Source organism: Parambassis ranga, chromosome 12, assembly GCF_900634625.1.
Source record: "Parambassis ranga chromosome 12, fParRan2.1, whole genome shotgun sequence".
NCBI lineage: Eukaryota > Metazoa > Chordata > Actinopteri > Ambassidae > Parambassis > Parambassis ranga.
The window spans coordinates 1246234-1259539 of NC_041032.1; the positions used below are offsets into that span (position 1 = coordinate 1246234).

General features: G+C 39.9%; 1 pseudogene; it reads right to left on the minus strand.

The window, feature by feature from the left end:
* Window positions 1-13306, minus strand: part of LOC114444075 (ciliary neurotrophic factor receptor subunit alpha-like) — a 173035-nt pseudogene that overhangs the window by 137567 nt on the left and 22162 nt on the right.

A 13306-nucleotide genomic window follows, 5' to 3' on the forward strand; every position in this document is an offset into this window, starting at 1 on the left:
GTGTGTGTATATTTCAGCGTTGTCAACTATTCAGCATAATAAATATTATATTGCATGTCCAGATCTTATCACAGCCAATTGTTGTTACAAATCACTGAGATTTGACCGTACAAACCATGAGCAGAAACCTTGTACTGCTGTTGATCGTGGGTTCCTATTAGCATTCTTAAAAAACATGCACACCTTATCGTCTCCCCCGAGTCTTCCCTTCTTTCCAATATGTCTAATGTTCTTGAATCTCACCTCTCTGTTAGTTGCGATTATAACACGTGACTTATGCCTCGCTGCGAGCCAAACGTCCCGACGGAGAGGAATAAATTCTTGAACTTGAACTCAATTACGAATTACGTGGCGAAAACGAGAGTCATTGAGTAATTACATTGCTTTACACCTGTTTGCCAGCAGGAGCCTAAAGCTTCTGTCCCTCGGTTCAAATCCCAAGGCCTGTGTGTGGAAAAACCTGACTGGGGGAAACAAATAAGCAATGCTCTTCCCCTTCCTTATCAATTATAGCTGAGTTGCCCTTAAGCAAAGGCCTTAAACCCACAATTACTTTCTGAGTGAGCTACTGAGTGAGCATCCATCTGTATTTGCTTATTCTGCACACACTCTGCAAATACCACCTGTTATTTATGTATCAAAATAAATCTGTCACAGAGCGACTTTTAACTTTAGCTTGAGAAGCCTGTAAGTGAATAAAAGTGTGTACACATGCTATTAGTGTTCAAAGTATTGCGGCAGACACGGACTTCCCTGTATGTAACCTTATAGACCGGAGCTGTCAGTATGAATGCATGGCTCTGGCCTGTGTGGAATCTGGATATCTATCTACGTGTGTGTCCATGTTGTCTGCGTATTTCCACTGTGTGTGTGTGTGTGTGTGTGCATGCCAGGGGTGCGTTAACGTCTGCATGCCTACAGTCTCTGTATCTGACCGTCGACATATGTGTGTGTGTCGTTGGCATTTTTGGACAGAGGAACTCTATACGCCTCCGCAGACTTCTTTCAACGCCCGCCGCTCCACACATCACACATCCTACCGCTGACACACGCATGTCACCACGGCAACCAGATACACGCTACTGAGAGAGAAGCACAGACCACCATACCGGCTGATCAGAGAGCAGAGAAAGCAGTGATTTTTTTTTTTTACATTAGTCTTCAAACTTAACACAGTTTGATGGGAGGCTTCACACTTCAAGAGACTGAAGATTTATTCTCTTATACAGTCAGCAACATATGCCAAACAGGTTCTGTGGTTTCTTCACACATGTGGCTCACATTGTTGATGTGATCTTGTGCACTCACTGCCGAAACCATCATCATCTTCAAAGTGGTGTCAGTAAGACAAATTTACAAGACGATGCACTGCTGGTGTAATTGTGCAGAAAGAAAACAAGAAAAAAAAACACCAAGGAGCAAGAGTAACACTTCTGACTTCTGACTGGTTCACAGACAAACTGTGTCAAAAGAAAGCACAGATGTACTTACCTCGGAGAGGACACAATGTCGTCACAATCCTCCTCTTCACCCTGTCAAAAGAACCTAGAGTTAGTCACGGCATCCTCAGAAAATGTGCAAAAAAGGCAGATATGAGAATCTGATCTGTTAGGAGATTCAGCAGTCAGTAAAAATTGAGGTTTTTAATGGTTGCCAAGATGTTTTCTAAAGCTTTTCATGTCATTACTACCTCTAAAGAATGATTATCTATGCTGAAATTAAGGATGATATCCATCCAGTCCTCTGCTTTTTAAAGTTTGATTGCAAAATAGGGAAAAATATTCACAATCTGACAACATACTACATGGATTTTGATACACATAAAAAATTGAATGAAAAGTCAAATCTAAGTGTATCCACCCTATAAGGCTGTCTACTGCTGCCTTATCTACTGTGCATTCGTTTCCCCCTCCACCTCTTCTTTCTCCATTGCTCCCTCTTTCCATCTGGTTTCCATTCTCTCCACCTGCCCATCAGTCTGCAGCCAGGGACAGGTGAGCCTATTACACGCTTCTCACACTGTCTGCTAGACACACCGACAACTGAGCGCACACACACACACACACACACTTCATGGCAATTTAACTTGCCATGCACATCAGCCAAATCTGCTGCGCTGTAAAACGGCTGTTACAGCAGCTACGTCACGCTCCTGATGAAGTGGTCTAGTGTCCAGTAAAAAGGCAACACAACTAGAGAATACAGGAAACTGGAATAATATGTAAGACAAAGTCAGTGCTATGGCAATTTGTTCTGTCTGCGCTACCTTGAAGTAGAAGCAATACATATGTTTAGCTCAGTGTACAGTGGCTGAGAATATAAAAACATGAGACGCTGCAACACAAATGCAAAAGTCTGACATTACATTTTTATATTTTGCTATAACAAATATAAAACTAACTTCACTATGGTAGCATCAGCTAACATAAGTATGGCTCGTTATGTGTTATCAACGTCCATTGTGGGTCTAACTTCCTTTGTGATTGATTTCTGAACTTTTGAATTAGTGTTGTGGCTTCTTGCATTTCTGTCACAGTATATAGATTCATGTTGTTTGTTTTGCATTTGTGTATTTCTCTTTGCCACTGTATAAGAATGTTGCTGACACCCTTTAACTTAAGGTCATCCAACCATTCATCCATCCATCCATCCATCCATCATCTGAACCAGCTTTGTCCTGCAGTGCAGGGTCACGGGGGGCTGGAGCCTATACCAGCTATCCATGGGTGAGAGAAAGGGTACACTCTGGACAGGTCACCAGTCCATCACAGGGCAACATACAGACAGACAACCATTTACACTCACACTCACACCTACGGGCAATTTAGAGTGACCAATTGACCTAACAAGCACGTCTTTAGAATGTGGGAGGAAGCCGGAGCACCCGGAGAGAACCCACGCAGGCACAGGGAGAACGTGCCCTTTAACTTAAGTCAGAGTACCGGTACATAAATATATAGCAGGTATGAAGCTGTAGTACAGTAGAACAAAATGACCAGGTTATCTGAGAAAACATATGAGAAACATGTGAAAAGATTCCGTCTTGATTAATTATTGAACTTCACCTGGAACTTGCCCTCTGAGGGTTTCAATTGAGAGCACACCTGAAAAGCATTATGCACACTGTGGGCTTTAAGGTGATGGATCAGTGCACCAGCAGACAACTCATGCTGCAGCATTAACTAAAGCCAGAGCATTAAAGCCAAAAATGGTTGTAAATACTTTTCCTTATTATAAGTTATGGTCTAGCCATGTAAATCTTCCTGCAATCACAGTATAGTCAGTAATGTTGTTTGGCCAGGATTCATCTGTGCACTTTGCAATATGAAGAGGCATGAATTGCACAGGCTGTGTAACATTTACTGCACCCCCCCCCTTTAAAGCTTTATCCTAGTTCAATAAAAAATATTTCCAGATATCTGCTCTACATTTTCTACCACAGATAAATTCTGACCTCAATATCACAGTTAGAGGACATTTTGCTTGTTTTCTATTTTGTTGCTGTTTTTTTTATGTAGAGTCTAGGCAGCCCGTCTCAGTTTCTCTAGAGGCATCAGTGGCTGAAAGGCTATTTATTTATTTCCAGAAACCTTGTCTGCCTGCCTGCCTGCCTGCATGGCTGGCAGAGAGAGAGAGAGAGGGAGATAGGGAGAGAAAAAAAAAAAGTTGAGGGGGGGTAGATTTGCTGATGCTGCCACGCAGCAACGTTGCAGGACATGCTATCATGTGAAACATCACCTTTTAGACAAGTACACACGTTCTCTCCACCCGACAGACTCCCTGCTCTTGTTTGCCGCTCACCCTGTCTCAGTCTCCCTTGCCTTTTTTTAAAAAAAAAAACATTTTTTGATTTTATTTTTGTCTCTTTGCCTTCACACACAAATATGTTCCTCCTTCCAGACCTTGACACTGGCTGCATTCTTTTTTCAATTCACTTCAATTCCTGAACTCACCGAATGACACTACTGGTCTTTACACCAGCAAGGAATGCAAAAAACAATAACAACGCTAAAAAAAAACAACAAAAGTTACCAAAAAAATAAGCTAATCAGCAGAAAATGAATCCTGTGGTGCCACTGAAAAATTCCACAGAGGGGGTGACAATATTAGACTCTTTACTCACGTGGAAGCATGATTATGCAAGAATAAGAATAGAAAGACGAGCTAAATATACTGTAGCTGGTACATATGGATTAAAATAGATAGATGACAACAGTGAGAGGAGACACTTAGATAATTACACTCAGCATGTGTCTTTTTAACACCCCAGATCATCCCATTTCCACAGCCACAGATATATCCATACTCAGTGCTTATAATTATGTTTTAATTATTTTTAATCATAACACAGTAGCATTGCAGCATGGGTGGATTGGCACTTCAGCAGGCAGCAACGTCTTGCTAAAATCTGTAAAATCATGGCTCAACATCCTGATTTGAGGAGCAGGCTACACATGATAAGAGGTTCAGGAAGCCCATCTTTACACAACCTTGACCAGTCGTTTTTCACTGGATAAAAACAAAACAGCTTGTAGTGTCAGGGGGACTTAAACTTGGAAAACCTGAGTGAAAATCCCCCATGTTGCCTCCTTTCTTTCGGCTGTATTGGTCCCATGATCAGGTGATGTAAGGCAATATGATCATTAGTGTAAGCAAGGCATAATGTGTTGGGCAGAATGTCCATTTATTATGTTAGATAAACACATAAATTTAATGTGTCATATCAAAAGGATGTATTATCAACCAAATGTGGCTTTTTTCTATTAGATTTCAGTGGCCTGGTGTTTGCTTTATCTACTGACAATTCATGAGCTCCACCAAGCTGGCATCTAAGGGGCAGAATAATGAAGGCAACATAGAAGTGCAGTTTCTCAAATGGCCACAGAATCCTTGATGTTTAATGCCATTGATGCCTATTACAAAAAGCTCCTTGGTATGTAGACAAGTGTGCCACTTTTTGGAGCTTTTCTAGTAACTGTGGTCTCTTCCCTGCTTGTGAAGATAGATAGATACTTTATTGATCCCCGAGGGTAAATTCAGGTATCCAGTAGCAACGACATAGGAACAGACAGCATAGCATGCATAAGTGTATGAACATAGAGTACTAAAAATAAAAAGCAAATTAGTGTATGTACAGGATGGACTATAATTCAATTCAATTCAATTCAATAGAATTATCTCAAAGTGCAGTGGCAAGGAAAAACTCCCTTTCAAAAGGAAGAAACCTTGAGCAGGACCTAGCTTAGAAGGATGCAACAGAACCTATCCAAAGAGGCGCAGCACGGTGACAGCTGTTGTTGTTTTTTGTTTTTTGTTTTGTTTGACTGATGACGCAAATAAGATATTCTGTATAGGCCAACCTAGTCCTTTAAGGTCGACAAAGGCCACCAGACCTAACATTCCGAGTATAAAAACATCACCTTTTCACCAACAAACTAAAAATAGAGAATTAAAAGGTTACCCTTGCAGAGTGCCTACTATAAATCAATGGACTAAAAGAAGTCCTGAGAGCCACTGAACTGCACATACTGCACAAAATCCAATGTGAATTCAGCCAACAGTCCCCCAATTCTCCCCTTCTGCTCTGTTTCCCTGCCCGTTCTGTGAAAGCCAGGGCTATTATTAGCAAGCAGGGGGATCAGGTTAAGAAGATGAAGGCTAAAAGAGCACGGAGAGACAGAGAACGTAACTATAGGCATAGTGGGAGGTAAACACAGTGAAAACAGGTTGACCTGCCAGCTCATTTGCAGAATATCAACCAAGTGAGTGATTTCAATAAAGTAAATTAATTACATGCAATGCGGCGCAGCATGATTCTAATGGAAAAAGGAAGCCTTAAATTAATAGTTTTTTTTTTTGGAGCTGCTGGGATTGTAGGTCTTCTTTTTACATTTAAGAGGATACAGTGAAAAGATATAATGAATTTAAAAAAAATGAAAGTGACGACATGCAATAAAGTCATAATGAAAAATAATAAAAGCCAAATGTGACAATGCAAAACAGAGACAGACATGAGGATTGTGCTTTTTAAGATGTCAGAGGTTAAGAGAGCAAGCCGGAGGCAGCGAGTTCAGACTGTAAGCCCCATAATCTGCTTCATAACTGTCATCTGACATCACTGCAGCAGATGCTTCATTTTGGATCCTGTTCTCTCTGCTTATTCTAATGCTTTGGGTGGGGGTCTCTGTGTCATATCGTCATGCAATGAAAACAGATAGCACACAGGGAAAAGGGGAATGGGGAGGTTGTTATTCCACTACATAAGGAGGTGGAGAGGATGAGGAGGGTAAAGGAGGAGGAAGAAACTGTGTTAGGTCATGTATGTGTCAGGTGACTGTAATAGTAGTGTAACCATTTTATTTACCTTATCAGAGTGATGTAACTAATTACATTTGATTACATTTTATTCACTTTTCTTACTTTTCAATGAATGCTCTCAACTCTAAACCATATTCATATGTTAAAACCTGGCAGTGTTAACCTTTCAGCTGCATAAACACAATAATAAACGCAGTCACAAGACTAAACTTCAGTATGTCTTTTTACTGACCCTCGTCAGCAGTTATCAGACAGGCCTCTAACACCTCCACAGCTGTATAGTGTAAATATGAATGTGGACATATACATAACCTTAGATAACCAATCTTCAAATTAGACATGGACTGTTTAGATGTTGACAGCATCTTAATTGCTGGCAAACACTTCTTGCACTGTACAATAATATTATGGCTTAATATTAAAAGGCTTTTTGAACCTCAAATACACCAATGCATTCTCGTTGCCACTGTTGCTAATCACGCGCCAGCAGCAAGCAAGGTGAGCAGGCGACAGATGACCAGGAGAACCAATCAGAAGGCTGGTATGCAGCTTGCTGCTTTGGAGAGAGGATGCTGTCATGAAACAATATGGAAATAACTCGTTAAAATTACGTTCACTTAATTGATTAATTAAATTACATAACAGCGTTACTTGTAATTAGTTACTCCCGAACACTGAATAGATATTCATCATTTGCCCTGCTGAGGACCTGCAAATGTAATGACTTGTCTCAATAGAGCAAGCTTGCATAGAGCAAATAAGAGAAGAGTGGATGGATCACACATACTCTGCTTTCATTTATGTGGACTAGCAAAATGCCAGCAACCACTTCTAAAAAGAGACTTTATTTAACAGCCTACCCAGCCTTCAATGAACAACATTTTCCACTGGCAATTTACACCCACTGACAAATTTCAAAGTATTTCAGGAAGTGTCAGGATGTTTGTCATCTCATGAACCTCAAAATCCACCAGCAGGTTAGGATCCCTTTTATACAACATCCTAGAAATAAACTTAAAAAAAAACCTTCAGCATACACATTTAAAAAGAAAATATCAACCCCCTGTGCAACTAGCAAAACTGTGACTGACTGTCTTGCAACCAGTGCTGACATAAAGGAAAATAATAATAATTCAGCGAATTTTCAGCTGATGTGAAGGCCTTTGATGAGCAGAACACTGAAGAACTGGTTGGTAGAGGTTGTAAAAATGCAAACAGACAAAATGTATAGCATGTGGTGCTTGCATTTTTAATGATAACAAGCCAAAATAGCATGTTGTAGTTATAGTTTAGTTATAAAGGAAAACTTTATCATGATATATATATATATATATATATATATATATATATATATATATATATATATATATATATATATATATACTGTATATATATATAGTGTTGTATAGTTATTGTGAAGTAGGAACAGAATAAATGAACTGTTGTGCTAAAGTGTCTATTTGTCACATAGAGGTGTTTAACCCTTGATAAATCCCTTTTTGTGTTATCTGCTTACATAACAATACTACAACAGTATATTGCCCCGGGTGTCGGCTCCACTGAGGTGAAGTGGGCATGTTGTTATCATGTACATTTAGAGTGGGTAATTAGTGCATGACCCGCCTGGTTTCGCACACAGTGCTTACACATCCTGTCCTAGATGATGCTCAGGGGGAGAAGAGGTCAACAGTTGGTCAGGGCTGCACCCATTCACCTGTCAGTCACCCACCAGCAACAGTACATGTAATTCATTGGCACACTTAAATCACATGATTGATTGGAAGCAAGCTGCTGAGCACTAGCAGAAAAAAAGGGACAAAATCCAGCCAAGAACAGATGGCACTGTGTTTGACATTTTCAGTTCCTATGACAGATGTAATGAAAACAACCTTTAGTTTCAAGCCAGCACAGACAAGAAGCCCGCAGGGAGTTTACTCATTTATTTCTAATACAAAAAAAATCATTGATTGACATTAATACTAGTATTTTAATGGTGTTGAATGGTAATATGAGGCAAGGTCTGAAAATGATACAACTCAAAGCAGGTAAGCTAAGAGAGTCTGTGGTGTTTTCTTGAAGAAAGTAATAAGATTTTAACTTCTTAGCAAGAAGCATCCACAAAATGTATCAAAACCACGTGAGTCAAGAACAGAGATGATGTCAGCGTTCAGCAGATCAAAAGCAGGACACTATGCAAACGAAAAGTCAGAGGAAAAAATGTCAAGGAAGCTGTCGTTGCTTGTTATCGGGAAATTTTCAAGGCATAACACTTTTTTATTCCCCTAACACCACATTTCTGTCAGAATCATGAATAATTTACACGCTTCAACATCAGGTGTCTATCATTTAGAAAATATGGCACTTCAAAAATGATTCTTTCCAGTATTTTGTGGTTATTTTTGGATATATTATATATTATTGGATAAATAGAGAGAACAAATAAATAATAGGAAATTAAAAAAATAAACACGTCCTCAGAAAGTGACAGTTCAATAATTCTTCTACACATTTTTGTGTACAAAAAATAATGTCTTAAAGCCATTTTTATTCCAAATCCAGTGGAGATTTTGTTCCAAAAAATGAAAGCGACAAAAACAAAGGTTCCATCTTTAAAGCAGAAAGAGAGTAAGAGAGAGAGAGACAAACACAGCATAACAAAAAGAGGAAAATGATGAATCCTCAAGCCAGCGAGAAGGACAGAGAGAGGAGAGCGAAACCCCAGAGGGACGTTCAGGAGATACTCACTCCTCTCATCATCGCGTCCACCTCTGCACCACGAGATGTAAATGCAGTCAAAGCAGGAGGGAGGAAGAAGGAGAGAGAGGAGAAGAAGAAAAAGAAGGGAAGGAAGGAGAATTTAGTTTGCGCTCTCTCCTTGGGATAGACTGATATTAACTGTGTGTTATGGTTTGAAATGGCCGATAGAGGGGGGGGGGAAGGAAGGAAATGTACTGTATATGGTCAAATATATATATAAATGACAGATGGAGGGTAGCTGGTGATATTTGGTGGAAGCAAAGGTGAAGGGATGTGCTGGGATGTCTGTTGTTGTTTAGAATTGTGGAAAATGTATGTATATAGCCCAGCTTTAGACTTTCATACATGAGAATCTGCCGTTTTTTAGTTTAAAGGCGCCAAACCTCTTAAAATAGACCGTTTTGCAAAGCCCTGCAGACATTTCTGCATTTTCTGGGTTAGTGGGGTGACAAGTCCCAGCAGCGATGTCAGCATCTGGGTTACTCTCTGTTTATCACTCATCCAAATAGATGATAATGCACCTCCTGGCTCGGTTTAGCAGATGGAAGAAGACCTTACTAAAGCAATAAAGGATCATGTGTCACAAGCCAGCCTTTGTAGTTTAACCCCAACAGGGTGATGTACAAGAGAGAGTGAGGCTTCTTCACCCTGAAGGGATCAGCTGTTGCTGCACTTTACCCTGATTCAACACCAATGGTTGAATAAAATTTACATCAGTTATTTAGCAGATGTGGACATAATCTTCTACCTTTGCTGTTTATTTATAGCTATTCTGTTACAAAGATTTAAATAAAACATACAAATGCTCCTTCAGCCTTACCCATCCTATCAGTAAATTCAAGACTATATAAAAAAAGTGCTTATATGATTTAAAATGGTTCTGCAGGGCCAGAGGGAAGAACCAGGGCTCGACAGCTTGGCAGACTAAAGACTGACAGCAACCCTAGGCAGGAGACAGGAGGAAGAAGAGATACAGGTGGAAAAAAAAGTAAATGACTGGCAAACTGATAAAAACACTGCCATCTATGTTGGCCTGTGAATAAATAACTGGATGAAAATGTGATGGGGGGCAAAAAAGGAGGAGGAAGTATATGGGAAGAAGTGAGGTCTGGCACTGTTCGAGTGAGTTGTCACCTCTTCTGGGATACAGGAGAGGCTGAGAAGAGCTCAGTGATAAAAAGGAGGCAAGGGAAAAAAAACAGGCCGAGCAGAGAGAGCAAACAAGAAGAGAAGAAAGACAGAAGCAAACCAATAAGCAGGATAGCAAATGCTGTCAAAGCTGGCCAAAAATGGGAGAGATTGATCGTAAGGCCAAGTGGAAGGATACCAAGACAGATCAAAAAGAGCTACTGTGGGAAAAACGGGTAGCATGAAGGGAGAGCAGAGGAGCAAAACTGGACTAAACTGACCATCAAAAAGAAGGGAGGAGGCAAATCAAGGCATAAAAACAGAGGGGATGGAGGGCAAGAACAGAAAGACAGAGAGTAAAATGGTGTGAAATCGACATGAAAATGAGGGGGGTGCTTGGGGAAAAGCCAGAATGCAGTGACACCTGAGGTTTGTGAGGGTTTAGGATAGGTTGGCTCAGCAAGATAAGATAACTGCCACCTTATCTAGGGCCGTCAGACTGCTAACACACACACACACACACAAACAAACTGACAAATTAACAAATGTGGCACACACACACAGACTTTGGCCAGGGGAAAGCAGACAAAACATTATTGGAAGATTGGTGGACAGGTGTTTGAGGCTGTGATTGGAATTGAGTCAGATGGTGTATATTTGTGTTTTGCTGCCTGTGGGGAGATGTGTGCATGTATACTGTACAGGGATGTTTATCTGTGCAGAGGTGGAGGAGCTCAAAGAATGATTATTATGACAAACCAATGAAACCAGTGGGAACTTTGATACCAAGACCTATATTTTGGGGGATATATATACATTCATATAGACAAACATTGGAAAACTATTTTTTTTTACTCATTATTTTAAATTTTTCATTTGGGTGTCATAGTGTGCTTGTTTTTCATGTGAAGGTGGGTGTTGTGTGTGTACTCTACATTCATTACACAGTTAGCAGGAGTGTGTGTGTATCTGTATCTAAGGCAGGTGTCACGATGAGCATCGATCCTTTCAGCATCTATGATTTTGCTCGCTTCAAATCTTTGTCTGGGTTGTGTTGTTAGTCACATTTTCTCTCACTGTGGCTTTGTGTGTAATCAATGTTTCAATAGTGGGAGGCAAGTTAGGTTGTAGGGGAGTGGGTAGCAGAATGATCACTCTGAGATCAAAGTAAAAGGATGTGAGAAAAAAAATCAGTACAAGAATCATGAAGGACTCACTCATATTTTTGAAGTGCTGTTACAGAAAAAAACAACATGGTTATAGGTTTTATGCATTTTTTTGCAAAAGTATATATTAATCCTGGTCATTTCTCCTGAGGTAATGAAGTGATATCATTTTTATGACAGTTTTTGTATCGCGCATGGATAACAGACCTCCATATGAAATCCCATATGCCATTTAGCCAATGAGATTTCACACACTCAGTATCTCCACAAAACATCCAACAAACACATACTGTCTAATGGGACAAACAAATACTGTTCCCCCAAGGGGGATCAGTGCCGTTTAGATTGAGATTATAAAACAAATCAACATCATGATCCACCATCATTACTTTGGCAGAGACTCAGGGACAAAGATTGGATTTTTATACCCTGGGTGCTTTGACGTGAATGCTGTGAGAGCCAGTCTAACGATTCAACGGTCATCTACGGCCATAAATGTTAATTAACAGCCCTGGCTACTGGACATTCATTTCCTGCTATAGCCGAAAGGGAGAGCTCCATAAAAAATATGGAGCGCGTGCATGTGGATATGTCACTTGTGCACGTGAGTATTAAAGTCCTCATGTGTGTGTGTGTGCAGGATCATATGTGACAATGTGTGAACGTCTGCATGTTCCAAGGACATGCGGTGATGCAAACTGTCCCAAAGGCTCCTCTGTCCTTTTCTAATTCAGCAATAAGCCGTCAGCACAAACCATAACTAGCTAGTCACACCATGACAACATAATAAAGCTATGCAAGGACAAAGTCAGGTAAAAGTCGAACTACAGCCCACATGGAGGTGTACGCCCACACTGGGTCAGGACTGTGGTACACCGTGACATCTCAAAGTGCTGTAGAGGGCACACGGAAAGTAAACCAAGCACTATGGAATCACATTACAGCTCTGTGCGGCCAGCGTAAGGTGTACCGTGGGTCACTGCAAGACATAACAAACCTGTCCATAGCCACAATGAAGTCAATGTCTAGAAAAGACAAAAGCACAGCATAATGTAAGAAATCTGAGATATGTCTATATATTAATTATAGATAAAGATTTTATCATGATTATACATGATGAAGATTTTTTTTCATTTTTGTTAGCTTAGTGTAAAGTTAGCATCATTAAAAATATATGGGCAAAGTGTCACAGTGACATTATTACAAACACTAATGATAACTGTCATCCACTCATGGAACCAGTGCAGCAACAAAAGTATGTTGGGGGTGGTGTGGTGGACAATTGACTCAGGAGTCTGAGGTTTGAGTGCCCCGACACCACAAGCTGCTTTGTTTTCACCCAGTGTGAACGTTTTGTTTTTGCCAATGGGTGGGGTTATGTGTTAAAAGTACAGATTAAGAATCAGGAAAATATATATATATATATATATATATATATAAAGGCTTAGGGGAAGATCATGATTTGTGATAAAACACACAAACTCATAACATTACACACAAGGAAATCTGTCTTCTTTTTGGTTTGCTACTTTGAGCTACCATCATGATGAGTCAACACTCGAATGAACACAATAGTAATACTAATACTTAATATTAACATACCTTTAGTATATATGGAGTTATTTTGCTTCCTTATAAATATGTTCCATATGTTAAGTGGAAGCATTATTTTCATACTTTTATTGAGGCATCACAGTCCAATCCATTCACCACAAGTGTTATGTTGTGCTGCACATGTTTGTATCTGCCCCTGTGCAGCTTTTTATGTTTTATTCAGCTTTACTCTCACTAGTACTGTTATTTTTAAAATCTTGTTTGGTGACGCTGGATATTAATTAATTTAATATAAATGGAAAGCAAACAACAGACTGTCCTTGGCTGTGGATAACAGGGCTAATGGAGACATGCTATAACTCCATCTCACTGTTGATGCCTTC